We start from the raw sequence: 17,482 nt of genomic DNA on the forward strand, positions 1-17,482 counted from the left end.
TTTTTCCTTACAGCGCTCAAACAACTTCTGCGTTGTTTCCGAGCAGACTTTCAAAAGATTCACGGCGTTGTTGATCGGCGTTGCGTTGTTTGTCTTGTTGTGTTTTTTTTATAATTGTGTGTTTTATATGTCTGTGTGTTTTTTTATTCTCGCTTGTAAATTCCACTGTTTCGATCTAAGATAAAAATTGGTTTTGCGTGTGAAAAAGTGCGTACTAGGTTGGGTATCTTTCGTGTGACTGTCGTAATTTTTGTGGGACACATTTATTTTGATTAGTGTGTCGCATACCGGTTATAAATTGCACTAATGCAGACACGTAACCAAACTAAAAGTAAGCGGTCCGACAACCTAAGCAACATGGACCAAGGGGATAATTTAAATTCGAATGTTAACGCGTCGGGCGGTTCCGAAAATGCAATGGGGAATAGTTCAGACGAAATGCAAGACAGGACGAACGGGCTCACATCAGAGCCACAAATTAATTTGCCTTCAACTAACCAAATTGATTTGGCAGAACTCATGAAAGCCTTATTGCAACAAAATAAAGAATCATTTGAAAAATCGTTCCGAGAACAAAAAGAATCATCTGAAAAATCGATCCGAGAGCTAGGCGAACAAATAGACGAAAAACTAATCCAGCAGACAAATAAAGTCGACAAGTCGATGCAGAGGGTGTCCGATGATATCTCACAAAGAATAAACAATCTGGCAAGTGAGATAAAAAGTGATATTATGAAAGAATTAGGCCGTACATTTGAACAAATCGATGATCGTCTGCAAGCCTTAGAACAGAGCAAGCGGAGGGGCGATACCGAATCTAAAGAAAGCGAAAAACGGCTACTTAGGAATTTCCAAGAGCTGAGGGAAGAATGCCAAAGGGAACACCAGCAGGTACTCTCGATGGTTCAAGAGGCGGAAACGTATTGTCCCACGTCCGTTAGCAACACAATAGCGGACAACAGTTTAGCGATCCACGCGTTGGAACAGCAAATAGAACAATTGAAGCAGACTGGGGCGGAGGACAAGAGACAAATTGATGATAAGATTGCGGCATTAGCGGACACTGTAGGCATGATGAAGCTGACGGAAAGCGAGAACAATACTACACCGGTAGCGGCCGCAGAGACCGAAGAAGTGCGTTCGCTTCTTAGATTTCAGAAGTGACAGTTTGAAGTGAACAGACAACACAAAGCTGTAACAGGCGAATTACAAGAACGCGTGGCGCATCTGGAAAACCGCATGGCGTGTGATTCCGAACTCGCCAATAGCACTAAAAATAGCCGTACGAACAGTGCAGAGAGGGACTCCGGCCACGAGGGAGATTTTGACGACAGGGAAGAATGTAATTTAAGGGGCAGACATGAGAGAAACAGAAACATTCAAGGGCCTCGCCAGGAGGAAATGCGGGGATTTGATTTCAAACATTTCCTTACGGTAAGAAAGTTTGAGATATTCCGAAATTCGCGAAAAGGAATACATCCACATGCATGGCTCGAGCAATTTGAGTTTTGTCTTCCCCCCGACTGGGCAAGTTCACATAAGATAGAATATATGTGTGGCTATTTGGAAGGCGAACCGGCGATTCGCATGAGGTCGGCAGCGCGTCACTGCAACTCCACTCGGGAGTTTCGACAAGCCTTTCTGTCCGCCTATTGGTCGGAAGCGGCACAAGATAGGGTCAAACATGGCATAATTATGCTGCCAAATTTGAACCAGTCTGGTTTCGGCAGCCCTGCACGTCTATTCGACCACATGCTGCAGGCAAATCAATTTTTATACGACCCATACGGGCCTGCGGAACTAATTAGGATATGCATCACCAAATTGCCGATGCACTTGCGGCACGTCATTCTTGCGGGACGATGCAAAGAGGACGTGGAAACGTTTAAAACACTTCTCCAAGATTTGGAATATAATACAGCAGAATGCCCGCCTAATCAGGCACAAAGTTATTACGGGGCACAGCAGCGCGATCGCAGTCGTGGCCGCAGTACTAATCAACGGCGTGACTGGTCGTCGCGACGCGAACGGAACAATAATCGGGACCGGCCGTATAGAAACTGGGGTGACACTCGCGAACACAGGTGGAACAACAGAAATGATCGAGGACGTAGACAGAATCGTGAACGGAACAGTTACGGCAACCAGAATCGATACTACGGTGAACACGGTGGGAATAGGACTATAGGCGGAGCACTTCATGATGTTGAAATTCGGCCAGCTAACCCTAGACATAATCCAGCAAATGGAAATGAACAAAACCGGCAATGACAAACGATCAGCGCAGAAGGCGCCCAATCGGAAACAATGAACGACATGGCAAAGGAGTGCATACGGTATATAGAGAGGGAAGATATTAGAGAGGATTTGTTGCAAGAAACTACGAGTACTAAAATTTCGGGAGTAAATCCAGTCGTGACAGTTGCAGTAAACGAAATATGTTTTAAGTGTGTCATTGACACTGGAAGCCCTTTCTCGATAGTGAGCGAGGCAGCATTTCAAAAATGCGAAGGGACTGGGACTTGGCCCGTTTTTCAAGTGCGAGGAATTAAGGTGAAGGGCGCAATCTACGGTAAGAGCATAGAAATCCGAAGGCAAACTCGGCTTAATTTTACCTGCCAGGGAAGAGAGTTTGAGTACAACTTCTTTGTGCTCCCAATGCTGAATGTGGCAATGATTTTAGGAAATGACTTCATGAATGCCCACCATGCAGTAATTGACATGGGTGGAGGAGTAATGACAGTTCAAGTTGGGGATCAGCCAATTTGTTTAGAATTTGATGAATGCATATTACGTGCCGAGTCAGAAATTAGTTGCCTAAAATTTCAAGCTCAAACCGAGTCGCAACCCAGACTGGAGCTACTCGTGAACTATATAAGTGAGTCGTGCTCTCCGTCTGGTGAGCAGGGGAAAGATGTTGCGTTTGCTGATGCACTGAGAAAGAGCATCGCGGGTGTCAGAACCACGGACAGGGAAAAGGAGAAATTGTATTGTCTACTTAGGAATCATGAACGGGTATTTTCTGAGACTCCGGGGGCTATTAAGGGTTTTACGTACCAATTCAGAGTACGTGACCATCAGAAATTTTCTGTTAGACCATACCCTATTCCCGTGGCGTATAAAGCCCAGGTGGAGAAGGAAATAAACAAGATGTTAGAACAAGGAATAATTGAGCGGGCAGTAAGCTCGTACAATTCACCCTTGCTTGTCGTGCCAAAACGCGACAACTCAGTTCGTTTGGTGCTAGACTCGAGACAGATAAACACAATTATTATGTCGGAAACGGACAGGCCTGAGAGCCTTGAGGAACTCTTACAACGTTTCCACGGAGTAAAGGTACTATCATCTGTCGACCTCCGTTCGAGTTTTTGGCAAATCGTGCTACACCCATCTTGCAGATTATATACAGCGTTCCTGTGTTACGGAAATTGTTTCCAATTCCGGCGTCTCCCGTTCGGACTAAACGTCTCATCAGCTGCTTTTATAAGGGGATTAAATAGCATTTTACCTGATGATTTGAAACAGCGAGTGACAATTTACGTGGATGACATATTAATTGCGGAAAAGTCGTGGGAGGACCATAATGACGTTCTGAACAGACTACTGGATGTTCTTGAGAAGGCAGGTGTAACAGTCAACTTAGATAAGTCACAGTTCGGACGAGAGAACATAAAATTCTTAGGTCATATTGTCTCAGCAAATGGAATACAACCTGACCCGGAGAAAATTGCGGCGATAGCGGAGTGTGCAATTCCGACAAATAAAAAACAGTTGCGAGCATTCTTAGGCCTGTGTAATTTTTATAAGCGATTTATAAATTTTAGTGTACTTGGTACACCCCGTCTATGTGGACTAACAGGGAAGAACGCTTTGTGGGTCTGGGATCAAGAGGCAAAGGATGAATTTTATAAATTAAAAAAGGCATTGGTAGAGGCTCCCATCCTCGTGCATCCCGACCTGACACAAGAATTCTGTTTAATGACGGACAGTTCCTTGTCAGGATTAGGAGCGGTACTGTTTCAAACGGGAGGAAATGATGATATTACAACTTGGAAAACAATCTCGTTTGGGAGCAGGGTGCTCTCTCGATGTGAAAAAAATTATTCTGTCACGGAACTCGAAGCACTCGCGATAGTTTGGGCATTCTCAAAATTTAGGTATTTTTTATTTGGGAGGACCACCAAGGTGTACACTGACCATCGTGCACTCCAATTTCTTATGAGCACAAAAATCACTCATGGGAGACTAGGACGCTGGGCACTATACCTACAGGAATATAACTTCACTGTAGAATACATTCCTGGACAGAAAAATGTAATTGCTGACGCTTTATCGCGCATTCCTATAGGTTTGGTTCACACAGAAGAAAGGGAACTCGGTGAAAATAATTTTAGCATCCTATACTTACAGAATGTAGCGTTCGAGAATTTTGTTACCACCTCTTTAGGGAGTATAGCGGACGAACAGGATAAGGACGCAGTATTGAAAGATATAAAGAAGAAGTGGGAGGACAAGGAGAATGTAGGAATACGCCAGTACTACTTAGTGCGCAATAGAATATTATTCAAGAAACGAGCCCCGGACGACTCCAGATGGGTGTTGGTGATTCCGGAGGAACTCGTAAACAAAATTATATGGTACATACATTTGAGTTATGGTCACTTCGGAGCACAGAAATGTTGTGAAAAACTGAAAGAGACATGCTATTTTAATAACATGCTACGGCGTATTCGTGGTGTACTTAGAGTGTGCGGAGCTTGTCAGCGAGCAAAGGCGGCCACAGTGACTTATGCTGCATCATTGCACCCGATAATACCAAGAAAACTTTGTGACCTCGCGGCCGTGGATCTATTTGGGCCACTAATAAGATCTAAAGCAGGTTTTGCATATGTTTTCGTAGCGGTGGAGCTAACCTCCAAGTTTGTGTGTCTGACTCCGTTGAAGCGAGCCACAGGAAGGGCAGTGGCAACTGCATTTGCAAAGCAGTTTCTGCATGAAGTTGGGAGCGTGAAAAGGGTTATCTCGGATAATGGACCACAATTTAGATCACAATACTGGCAGCGGATGCTTCGAAGAAGAAGAATTAAACCTATATATATATCTCTCTTTCACCCCAGCTCGAACCCCAGTGAGCGTATTATGCGTGAATTAGGAAAATTATGTAGGTTATACTGCAGTCGTGATCACCGATCGTGGGACATACACCTAAAAGGATTTCAGAACATAATTAATGAGTTGCCTAATACGTCAACAAAGCTTCCGCCAATCACTGTGCTAAAAAACAAGGAGCCCCCAAGCAAATTCAAAGAGGTGGTGCCTTGGCCACTAGAGCCGAGACTACGCCGGAACGCAATTGTTGACTTAGCTTTACGCAACATCAAGCGTGCAGCAGAAGCCAGAGTCAAGGCGTATAAGAAACACGTGAGAAAAACAGTGTTTCATGTAGGACAAAAAGTTCTTATCAGATCACACAAGCTGTCTAACAAACGGTCAGGTGTCTGCAAGAAATTTTTTAATCTCTTTAACGGCCCGTATCGGATAAGGAAGATTCCCCATAAAAACGCCATAGAAGTGGAAACTCTTCGATCGAAGAAATCAAAAGGACTACACCATGTGTCAAATGTAAAACCATACATTGAGTAGAAAGAGCAGTGAGGAGTAGAGAGGACGGTGAAGAGAAACAATTGATTAGTTTACATTTGTGATAAATGCATTTTGAATAATATGTTGATAAAAATTAATGATAAAGATGTTTCTATGTGATGGATTGAAGTGATGTTTTAAATTTTTTTTGTGCAATTAGGATTTAGTTTGATTCAAACATGAAGATAAAAGGTTTCTTTGTGAATGAGGAAAATGCTGTTTATGTTTTTTTTGTGTGTAAATTGAATGGAGTCGCTCCTGAGAGAAGCAAGATCGTTGCTGAATTAGTGCATAAACTCAGGGGAATATCCGATCTGTGGGTATTATGGGTCTGGCAAACCCAGGTCCCCAGCTGTTAGTAGCCTTGTTTCCGATTTTCTGCTTTCAGTGCTACTATCTATCTATTACTATTCTATATCTGTCAGTATAAATGAGGATCACTTACTATTGTATGCGTGCTGTATGAATATTTTAAGATAGGAGAACTCTGAGAAAGGAATGAGTAAGTTTGGAATCTTGAAAACAGGATGCGATAATACGATTGTTGAACCATTGGCTTCCCAATATACGCTAATATGTTAATATTGATGATATATGTCTTTTTTGTTCTTTATAGCTGAGTACATAAAGTGCTGTCTGTGGATTTCGTAAGTATATTGATTCCCTTCAAGGTGAAAGAAGAATTGTGGTTTGTGTAATTTACGTGGCTCTGAAATATTATTGTGGTAGTCAAATACGAGCAGCTTTTCAGCAAATGGAGAATGGAACGGAAATATGGATCCTTTTTGTAGTCTTGATTGATGTTGAGCCAAAGCCTAAAAAATTATTCTGCGTTAATACTTGTCCTAGAAAAGCGACGTTTATGTGTTTTGGTGATGCTGTGAGCATTACAGCTTACTGTTTTCGCTGGTGCGGGATGCACTGCAGCCTATATGATTTGTACTGAGGAAATTTCCCTCTTGAAGGTAGAGGATGATTAAATAATTTTGATTATGGGAACGAAGGAAAGCTTGGTTTAAGGTAATAAGGATAAAGCAAAACATTTGTCATTTAAACTACAGGAGGATTCGGATCTTTTGTGTCTGTTGTAAGTTCAATATGTTAAGATGATACTGTTTTACAGAATAGAGGTGACCACAATTTTGCCATTCATGAGAAATGAATCCAGAATAACCACCACAGGCGAAATAACTGATTTGGAAGCGAAAGGTAACGTAAAGAAGGAACGAAATCGCAGCAAAATGGGTAAGAAAATGTAATATAACCTGTATAATGCAAACATTTTTAACCTTCTCAGAGTCATCTGCGTGATTAATTGTCGTGATAACGTAATTTTAGGTGAAATTTTCTTACTGTTTTATGTGTGAATATATGAGTATGATAAATGTATAATTGCGAGTCTCTTTTCAGGTGTGCGAACTGGTATAAATGTTTTGGCGTGTAAATAACCATTGTTCTTTTTAATGTGTATGTTTAAGGAAAGTTCTCCATATTTATCATGTGACAAGACGTATGCCGCGAGCGTCAAGAAGAATGTTGTAGTGGTATATACACGGTGTTGAAATAGCATTGAAGTAGCTTATTGGGTTAACTAGTAGTGGATAGAAGTAGAATATTGAGTAATGCATGTTTATGGGTAGTTAGTTTGTAGAATAGACAACAGGTGTGCATGTATGTGTGTGTAAATAACATGTGAACCCTATGCTGTCCTGACCTATACGTGCACAAGGCATAATCCTATTCATTTTAGTGAATTAATAAATAGCATTTGATTTATTAAAACGTAAGTGAACCACATTAGTGATGTGGATTTAAATATTGTATTGTCAGTTCATTTAAATTTTTATTTTTATACTGTCAAGTCATTTCACTTTTATTTTTTTTTACATTGTCAAGTCATTTAAATTTTATTTTATATTGTCGATTCATCTAATTTTTTTATTTAAAAAAAATTAAGTCTCACTTTGTTCTTAAAAATTGTGAAAGACAATACTAAGTGGTATTATGTATGACATTGTGTAATCACATAAGGATGATGAAAAATTTCTGTGAATGCAGTTGAGAACGTGAAAGCGAACCGGCAAAACTCTTAAGAGACAGCGGGAGCAGCCGGACTAGTTGTAAACTGGCGGGTTTCCCAGCGGGACACGCTGCCATCCGGGCCACTTTGGGAGCGCGGCCGACAACAAAAGGAGAGTAAGCGGCAAACACTTTCCCTTGTACCTGGAGCTAATGGGCGGCCGCCTCGGGCGACCTTTCCTCGAGGCGATGACCTGAGATGGGCGAGCGGTCCACCGCGCGGAAATCCATCTGCTGGCAACGCACCACACGCACGCGACCGTGACGAGACGGCCGCGGTGAAACAACAGAAGGGGCGTGGAGCCTTTTGACAGGTACTGCCCAGAGAAACTTGCAGACGTCAACGACGCCTATCGACATTTCCTGATGGATGCCTACTGTCAAGCGACAGTAAATCTTGGTTCGATGTTCTCTGGTCGCTAAGGGTGGCACAAAAGAAGAGCCATTAAGTGTCATCCTTGCCCGAGAATATCAACCTGGCGTGTCAAACGAGGATACCGCACGAATTTGACAATACAAACATGGAACCAAATCGAGATGTACGTGACACGAGAGAAACTTCCTGAGAGGGCAGAGACGGCGGGATCGCACGCAACAGATGGACAAAAAAAATCCCTACTGACAGCTGCGGCGACGAACCCCCCCTCTTTCCCCTATATTGTGCCTCGGAACAGTGGAAGTACTGAGTGTGTCAGTGAACAGTGATCGTACGGTTCTTAGTCCAGTGCATATACGTGTGTTTCTGTCAAAGAAACTCTGACTCGTGTGTTTTGCAGGAGTTCGATTTATTGGTGTTTATTAGATTGACTCTTGTATTTTGCAGGTGTTCTATTTATCTTTTTTAGACTTTGACTCTTGTATTTTGCAGGTGTTTTATTTATAGGTGTTTTTTTTGTTTTTAGATGTTGACTATTGTACTGTTTTATTTATCAATGTTTGTTTTTGTGTAATGTATTAGATTTGTGATATTTTGTTTCGTAAATTCATTGCTGTGGCATTGCTTCGTTTATCAGTCAGATAGCTTTTTATTCTCATTGAACTGTGATCGATTAGCCTTTGCATGGGGCATATTTACTGTGAGGAACCCCTTAAGGGTAACAATCACATAATTATTGGAGTTTCAGTATAATGACACAGTGCTCATTGTTTGCTAGCTAATTGAAATATAGTAGAGTGATTAAATGAGTGCCACATAGTTATTTTAATTCTACAAATTATTAGTTTTATATGATATAGAATTTTTTTGCGATAACCACTTTGTAAAACATGTTTTTTTCTCTTATCATTTTGTTGCTTTTGCAGATTGTGGATTGTTATGTTCTTTTTAATACCGATGTTATTTGATGTTCTTTTTTTAATTGCTGTGGCACCTTTGCTATTTTCATAAATTTTGCTTGTTAATAAACAGTCATAAATTTTCCTGTGATCAGTTGGCTCTTGCAGTGAGCAAATACTGGTGAACTCCATAAGGGTAACAACCAGAAATTGTTTTCATATTAATGACACAGGAACCATTGTTTTTACTTGCTGACCGAATTAGGTCTACACTACCTTTTAAATAGGTGTCACAGATTGTGTTCTTTTTTTTCTGTTTGAAATTGGTAGATTCTAAAGATGTGTTGAAATTATTGTGTTTTAGCAAGTAGCTGGTGTCCTTTTGCCTTTTCTTTTACACTTTTGGTTTAAGTAGGGTGTGAGAAGCCTGCTTGGGAATGTCCTAGCATGGCTAGAAAATTCCCTGCACAGTCTTTTCCCGGAGCGTTGGGGTTATGAAAGGTCTCTGTTGGATTCCTTTCATGTTTAATTTCTTAAATCTGTTGCCATTTATGGAATAAATTCCTCTTCTAAATGTACTGTGGCGTTTCTGACTATCTGGGAGGAGACTGAGCAGTGGAACGTGTTACTTTTACACATAAACAAGAACGATCTGTCACACTACTACACTTTAAAGCACAGTTTATATGTAATTCTTATATGTAATTCATGTCACACAGTCTCATACGGAACCTACATCCGCTTTCTTTTATATACTGTATATGATAAGATACTGTCATCCCACTTCCCTTTTGTGTGAGAGGATGAATGAGCATATGTATTTCTAGTTGCATGCTTGAGGGTAGCAGACAAGGCTGTCTGCTAGAGAACAGTAGGACCAACGTCGGAACAGGTAGCTACGCTTCCTAAAAGCAAAGAGGTTTCTATCCTTAGTATGGTCCTGTCCGTCCGTTGTCATGTTGGTATAGGAAGCTGCCCCTCTGGCCACTTCCGTTGGTCTTTGTGAGCCATCCCTCAGGAAGCACGCTCGGCAGTAGGCAGTTGCAGTGTGGCCGTGGCGAGCGTCTGAAGTGGTAAGATCTCCGGCTAAGCGCGTGTCTGTTAAGTCCGTAGGACAATGGATTTCTTAAGTTCAGCCTAACTGAAAATTTAATCACCTTGATTTCAGGTTTAGCTCTAAAATATCTAATGCTATCTTAAAGTGCAGCGGAGTGTAATTCTCGTGTTAAATTCAGATTATTTTGGGGTAGTTGCTTTGTTACTACTTTGTGAGTAAATTGGAACCACGTGTTGATCAGTAACTCTAACTAAGTTCATCAATCTTAAATGCGAATGTTTGTGTGATTATAACGTCTCGTCTCGACAATATTTTGCAATATAGCAACTTTTCTTTATGTTCAACCCACGTGGAGTGTACTTTGCGAGACCAGTACCACGTGCTTACATAACTGTTTGACCCATCAGATTAATAGTAAGACGTTAGTAACCAGTTCAAGGTTTTTCTTTGGTCAATTGCTTTTCGATCTAATTATCAAAATTATTGTGGAGTTGTACGCTTTGTGTAAACCAAGTTGACCACGTGAAGCATGTGGTGTAATCATCAAAGTAGCCCTCAGCTATTCTTTTTGCGAAGATTTCGCAAAGATTTAATATGAATTTAGTATACCAGTGTGTGGTAATTACATGACGGACAGGATTATGGTATGAACGTAATTTCTTTGGGTAAAAACTGAATCTGTTGGTTGTGGTTAATTTCTTCTTGCTTATGTTTCAATGTTCTTCGTGTGTTATTTTATGAATGCAGTGTTGTATCCAGTCTCCCAATCTTGGCTCCATATTTTATGTGTTCCGTAAGATTACAATCTCACATTTTTTCAATCGTAAATAAGGCACCAGCTCAGTTATAACTCACGTATAATATGCTGAAATTTCAATGAACAATCTTAAAATAAATTTCCAAGTATAAACTGATTTCTTTCTTTTTATTTAAATTCTCCTTTTTATATATATATATATTTTACCGGTTTTGTATGACTATTAAAAGATTATCATTAATGTTAGTCTGCTAAATATCTGATGAAACAGTTGCCCAGTAATCCACGGTTAACGTCTCCAGACAGATCACGGCTTTTAACCCACTTTCATTGTCAATTAGCACCGATTTCAGTATACCAAAATTAAAGTAACAATATTACACATCAGCATACCAAATTAAAGTTGCAACATTACACATCAGCATAGCAAATTAAAGTAACAACGTTACAAAGTATAAAATCTTTTTTATTCACTCATAAAATTTACATCCTCCGTTTATTGTTCCCAACTGTTCTTTTCGTTGCGATATCGTATTGATACAAATTATACCTGATGGAGACTGGCTAACGTCTGGTTTCATGCAAACAACTCTCCATCTTCTTCGTACGTCGTCTAGCGTCTTCGAACAAGACCCTTCTGTCCTGTTTTGTTATCTCATCCCCCACACTATCTGTCGCGACATCACCACTCTTCCATAACTCAAGATTTGTATGTTATTTCCCTAATACTAACTCCAAATCCTCACTCAACTGTTTAACTGGGAGACAAAATTTTAGTCAACCTGTTAAAAGTCAACACATGCCTTACCACGCCGCAATAAAATTTTTTGAGTACGTTTGTGAAACCCTTCCAAATGGGAAGAATGGGGAAGGGGCGCGATCTATCTGAGTTCGACTGAGGGCAGATCGTGATGGCCCATAGGATGGGCACAAGCATTTCGCAAACTGCACGACTTGTGGAGTGTTCGAAGGGTTCTGCGGTGAATGTCTTCAACACGTGGCGAAACAAAGGTGAAGCATCGTCCAGACGTCGTGGGGTTGGGTGGCCGCTCCTCATTACAGATGTCGGAGGTCGTGGGCCTGGAGGCTGGTATAACAGGACAGGCGACGAACTGTGGCGAAACAGTTCGGATAGAGTACAAGTGTCTCTGAACACAGTGCACCCAACACTCCGAACGATGGGCCTCCGCAGCCGACGACGCATGCCTCTGTCACCACGTCTTCGACAGCTAAGACTGAAAGGTGTACGTGAGCATCGGCATTGCACGTTGGCGCAGTGGCAGAGCGTTGCATGATCTGATGAATCTCGATACCTTCTTCTTCGTGCCGATGGGAGGGCGCGAATCTGTCGTCTTCCAGGGGAACAGCTCCTTGTGAGTTGTACTGTGGGACGGAGACAAGCTGTCGGCGGATCCATTAATGCATGGTACTGATAGTTAAACATGAATACTTTACATGTACTAGAATTGGTTGTCTTAGTGTGTTAAGGTGGCGTAACTGAGCAAGAAGGTGTTGAAGCTACGACACCTGGCACACCACACACGAGCTGACATGGAACGAGGACGACAGCAATGAGGGGAGCACACAGCTGACGATGGTGATGGCATGCAGACCACGCCCTGAATCGACGGGGCCGGTGGTCAACTCAGCAGCCAAGGAGGGGTGAGATCCAGCACCTCTGTGTACGGCAAAGAGGTCGGTCCTGGTCTCTGTACACGGTGCGAATCGGGGGCAGTAATGAAAAGGTCCAAGAAGGTTTCTATATTTATTGCTCGCCACGTCAGGTGGAGCGACAGCCCAGCTGACCTTTAGTGCCTAATGACACGAACGTTGAGGACCTGAGCTAAAAAAAAGGCTCTCGTCTGACCACGGTCCCTCCCTTGTCCTAAAGCGTCTATAGAAGGAGCAATGACCTGTGGCTGAGCTGCGAGAGGTCACCGATCATAGATGCACCGATGGGATCTTGTGCCTGTCGGACAAGATGTCAACAACGAGCTCTTAGGTGAGAGCCATCCTGCCTCAAGAAGATGCGGGTGCCTGTGGCGCCATCTCGGTAATCGACGTTGCTGTCTTCTCAGCCGTTAGCCATCCCTCAATTTGCTAGTCAGAACTAACGTCACTTCCGTTCCTGCAAGAAACTGGTGCCGTGTGTGTGTGAGAGTGTCAGTGTGGATTCAAATGAATAACATGCGCCTCAGCGAACGTAAAGTACTCATTTGTTCTGTTTATGAATTATGTTATAAGAAGGTTATGTTTTTATAAATGTGCCATTTGTTAAAAAGTCATATTTGTCATGCCACGTCTCTGTGTTAGAATAGGATTATAGGATTTCATACTTATACCTTGTTACGAATAACAACAGTGGTCGCTCAATACGCAATGATTCTTGTCACTTTGGTTGTGTTTTATTATTATTGGTGTTTTGCCCTTAAAGAGCGCATTTGGACTAAACTACATGGCCAGTTCCTTTTGCTGCCTTCCTTGCTGCCCAAACTTCCCTCATTCGCTCGGCTTTGTGTCTTCGGCTTCATCTTGATTGCCTTTTTGGTTGGCCATATTTCTTTCATCTTCTGCTGTGATCTTGCTTGCGTTCTTCGGTCCATTTTATGCCTGTTCGTTTGTCACATTGTATCTCATGTAGTTTACTTTTCTTAATGATGTTTCTGAACTTTATTCTGTCGTTTATTGTGTCTGCTATTATGTTGAGTTGGTTCAGGTCGTTTGCTACCTCTGCCACCCATTTGTTGTTTCTAGTGGTTACCTAGTCAGAGATCTGTTTGGTCAGCCTGTGTGATGGCATTCTGTATAGGTGTCCATAGAATTGTAGACTGCGTTTTCTGATCTTTTCTGTGATTGTCTCCGTATGTTTGTGCAGTTCCTCTGTAGGTTTCTTGATCCATATTCCATTGTTGTTAGTTGCGCCAAATATTTTCCTAAGTATTTTCCGTTCTACTTTTTCTAATTGTCTGATACGTTTATGCCCTAGGATTAGTGTGGTCTCTGCTGCATATAGTGCCTCGGGGAGCACCACCGTGTCGTAATGGCGTAATTTGGCTTTCTGTGAGATAGACTTCTTGTTGTAATGATTCCACACTACTTTGTATGCCTTGTCCAGTTTAGTCTTTCTTTCTTCGTTTGAGTATCGGTTATGTCCACTCATTTGTAGTGTTTCACCGAGGTATTTGAAGTTTGCCGTTTTGTAAATCGTGCCATACTTTGTGTTCAGAGATGAGAGTTTCTTTGTGCTCATAAACTGTGTCTTTTCGTTAGAGATCTGTAGTCCAGTTTTGGAAGCGATTTCGTGCAGTTTTTCAATAGCGTCTTTTGTTTCCTTTATACCTTTCGTGACAATCGCCAAATCGTCTGCAAAAGCCAGGCATTTAATCTGTAGGTTTCCTAAGGTTATCCCCTGTTGTGATGTTTCCCATTCTTTTATGACCTTATCTAACACCAGATTGAAAAGGAGAGGTGAGAGGCCATCGCCTTGTCGGACACCTGTGCGAATTTCAAAGGGCTCTGATAGTTCCCCACAGAACTTTACTTTGGAGGTCGTCTTGGTTAAAGTTTGCTCTATGATAGCCCGTATTTTGTTGTCTACTTTGTATTCTGATAGAATTTTGAAGAGAGTTTTCCGATCGATAGAGTCGAACGCCTTTTTGAAGTCAACAAAGGCAATGATCAGGTTCTGTTTGTGTTGTAAAATCATTTTCAGGTTCCAAATTTGTTCCGCACAAGACCGCCCTTTACGGAAGCCTGCTTGGTATTCCCCAATCAAGTGGTCGGTCTGGCATTCTAGTCTGTTCAGTAAAGCTTTAGAGAGGATCTTGTATGTGACCGGTAGTAGGAATATTCCTCTGTAGTTGTTCGGGTCAGTCTTGTCACCTTTTTTGTGTAGTGGGTGTATCAGGGCAGTTTTCCAGTCGTCAGGAATTTTCATGGTCTTCCAGATGTCTTCCAAGATCCTGTGGATGTCTTTGGTGAGTTCTGGGTCTTGTAACTTCCAGATTTCCGCGATGATGCCATCTTCTCCTGGTGCTCTACGATTCTTGAGTGACTTGATTATTTCTTTAACTTCTTCTAGAGTTGGAGGTTCACTATCTGGATTGTATGTCCTCGTTTCTGTCATCATTTGTTCCATGGGGGGGTCCGTGTTGAGCAGTTTTTCAAAATACTTTGCCAGAATGTCACAATTGTTTTTGGTATTGGTTTCTAGGGTTCCATCCGGTCTTCTGAAGCACAAGTTGGGTGGTTGATATCCAGTCATATTTTCTCTGAACGTTCTGTAGAAGTTTCTTGTATTGTTTGAGAGGCACCCACATGCCTTGCTCATACTGTGGCATCAAGCAGTCAGGCCTGCAAGATGAGTGGTCTGCCAAGCGAGTGGATTCATTCTTAATCTAACGAGTAATATTAGCTCTAGTACTCCCACTTAAGTTACAAGTTATCCTCCTATATGATTACTACGCAACGGAAACACGCATATCTGACTATCAGTGATTTACAGAACTCTGACTGTACACTACGCACTGGCAGTACCACATTTTCTTTTTGTCTTTTATTTGACGGCTTTTATTAACACGTGGCCATCCCACTGAATATGAATGGCGCACACATTATAAATTCGGGACATTATGACAACATACAATTTGAAAGAATAGTCTACCAATCTCTTTCTTTTCACTATCTGATTTATTCCGATAAATTCTCTAACCTAAACACACAAATTCTATAACCTACAACAGTAACATATGAGAAATTCCGCCCAGTGGGCATGGCTTTACATTAGTGAATCTCTATATTATGGTCTCGTAATTTATTTAACGCTACGGTGCACTTTCTGGATAGGTTGGTGGATCTTTTATTATACCTCACACTTCGACTCTCACAATCATCATCACGAAACTTTCCTCCAGACCGAGCGGTACAGAAGGAACAAGCATAACCCACTAATCTTTTGAAACTATTTCGCTATGCACCCATGGAAACCACACATACCCAAATTACATGACATACACCACACTACAATATGAAATACTACACAGAGAATGGTTACAACATTATCACTTTCAGCTTTCCCACTTCAATTAATATTGATCCCAGTTTCACACGACACTGCCCCACTTTGTAATTCTACTTTCCTCCTCAAGCCATGTGGCGTTGCTGGATAGACGGCCGACTCACCTTTCTTCTCTCTCAGAGTTTGAATCTAGCGTCACACGTAAAGTAATATTAATGAATTCATCACACCCGCGAGTCCTCAACTGATACAATGGACGAGTACTTCTCTTTATCCTTTGTCTCATACACAGATTGAGACTCACACAGTACTCACCACGTGGAAGTACTCGTCTCTAATTTCAAGTCCTGCACACGCCATTTCTTAAATATTTCAACTTATGGTACACACGCTATCTCTTAAATATTTCAACTTATTGTACACACGCTAGTGATTCAGCTTAACTTAAGCACATGGTAGTTTTTTTAACTTATTGCTACACGTGGTTTCTTTGTGACCGTTGGTCACTTCCGAAGATTACTACAATCCCATTAATATTACCTGCCTGACATTTAATTCTCCCCACAAAAGTTCCTGAAATAGAGAAATTATTATTTCAAACTACTCTTAAATATTCCACATGCATACCATGCCTCCACTCTTTCGTCATTACGGAGCACATCTAAAACAGGTGTTAACAGCACAGGATCCAGCGGCAGAGTGCTGAAACATGGCCGTATTCAGGTTCTCTCGCACCTCTGTCGAAGTGGGAGAAGCACCTTGCTACCTTATTGGTCAGCCACATTTCAGGCGCTCAAAGCTCTGGTAAATTTCATCTCTTTGGTTCCACCAAAGGTGGCCAAAGGATCGACTCAAAGATGATCATATATTCACATTCACTATCTGTGGTTAGCAGGCGACCAAACATTCATTCATTTCAAAATATCTCACCAAACTGGATGTAGGGATTTATTTTGTGGGAGTGCACATATGATAAATTAAATAAATAAATTGTCATTCTTTCCTACACTGGTATCCGGCTTCGCTGTATTAATTGAAATTGAGTTATTTTACAAAAAAATATGTTGTTCTGACAAAAATAATGAAGTATGTTGTACCTATATTCAATGTCGGGCGGTACTGTACCCTTTTACCACCGGCTACCCATGCAGAAAAAAATGGCACGGTACTATTCTTGCAATGCGAGGGTAGTTCCGAACATTTTTTTAAGAAAACTGTATTATAACAAACAGAGCAAGTCATCAAAATAACCAGGAGGAGACCTTAGCCCCTGGTGACCTCAAATTGACGACCAAATGTTGTTATTTTACCAAATTTTTTTTTTTTTTTTTGACAGAGTTGTTGCATTATTGTACTCTCCACAATCCGGAGTAACGTACACATACATATTTATAACAATCCAAATGACAAATAAAACATCACATCATACAAATAAAAAAAAATAATGGTGAGATAAAAATTGGCTTAGTTACTGGGATCTTCGTTATTTTTATGAGTAATCCAAACTTCACTAATTCTATGACAAATAAAAAAAAATACTAATTGTACTCATGAAATTTTAAACAGCTCACCGTCCAAACACAGAACAAGTAATCTGACATTCATAAATTGCGTTGTAATAATCTTTACACGGCAATGTCTAAATAAAAAACAA

This window comes from Schistocerca cancellata, chromosome 8, assembly GCF_023864275.1.
Source record: "Schistocerca cancellata isolate TAMUIC-IGC-003103 chromosome 8, iqSchCanc2.1, whole genome shotgun sequence".
Lineage (NCBI taxonomy): Eukaryota > Metazoa > Arthropoda > Insecta > Orthoptera > Acrididae > Schistocerca > Schistocerca cancellata.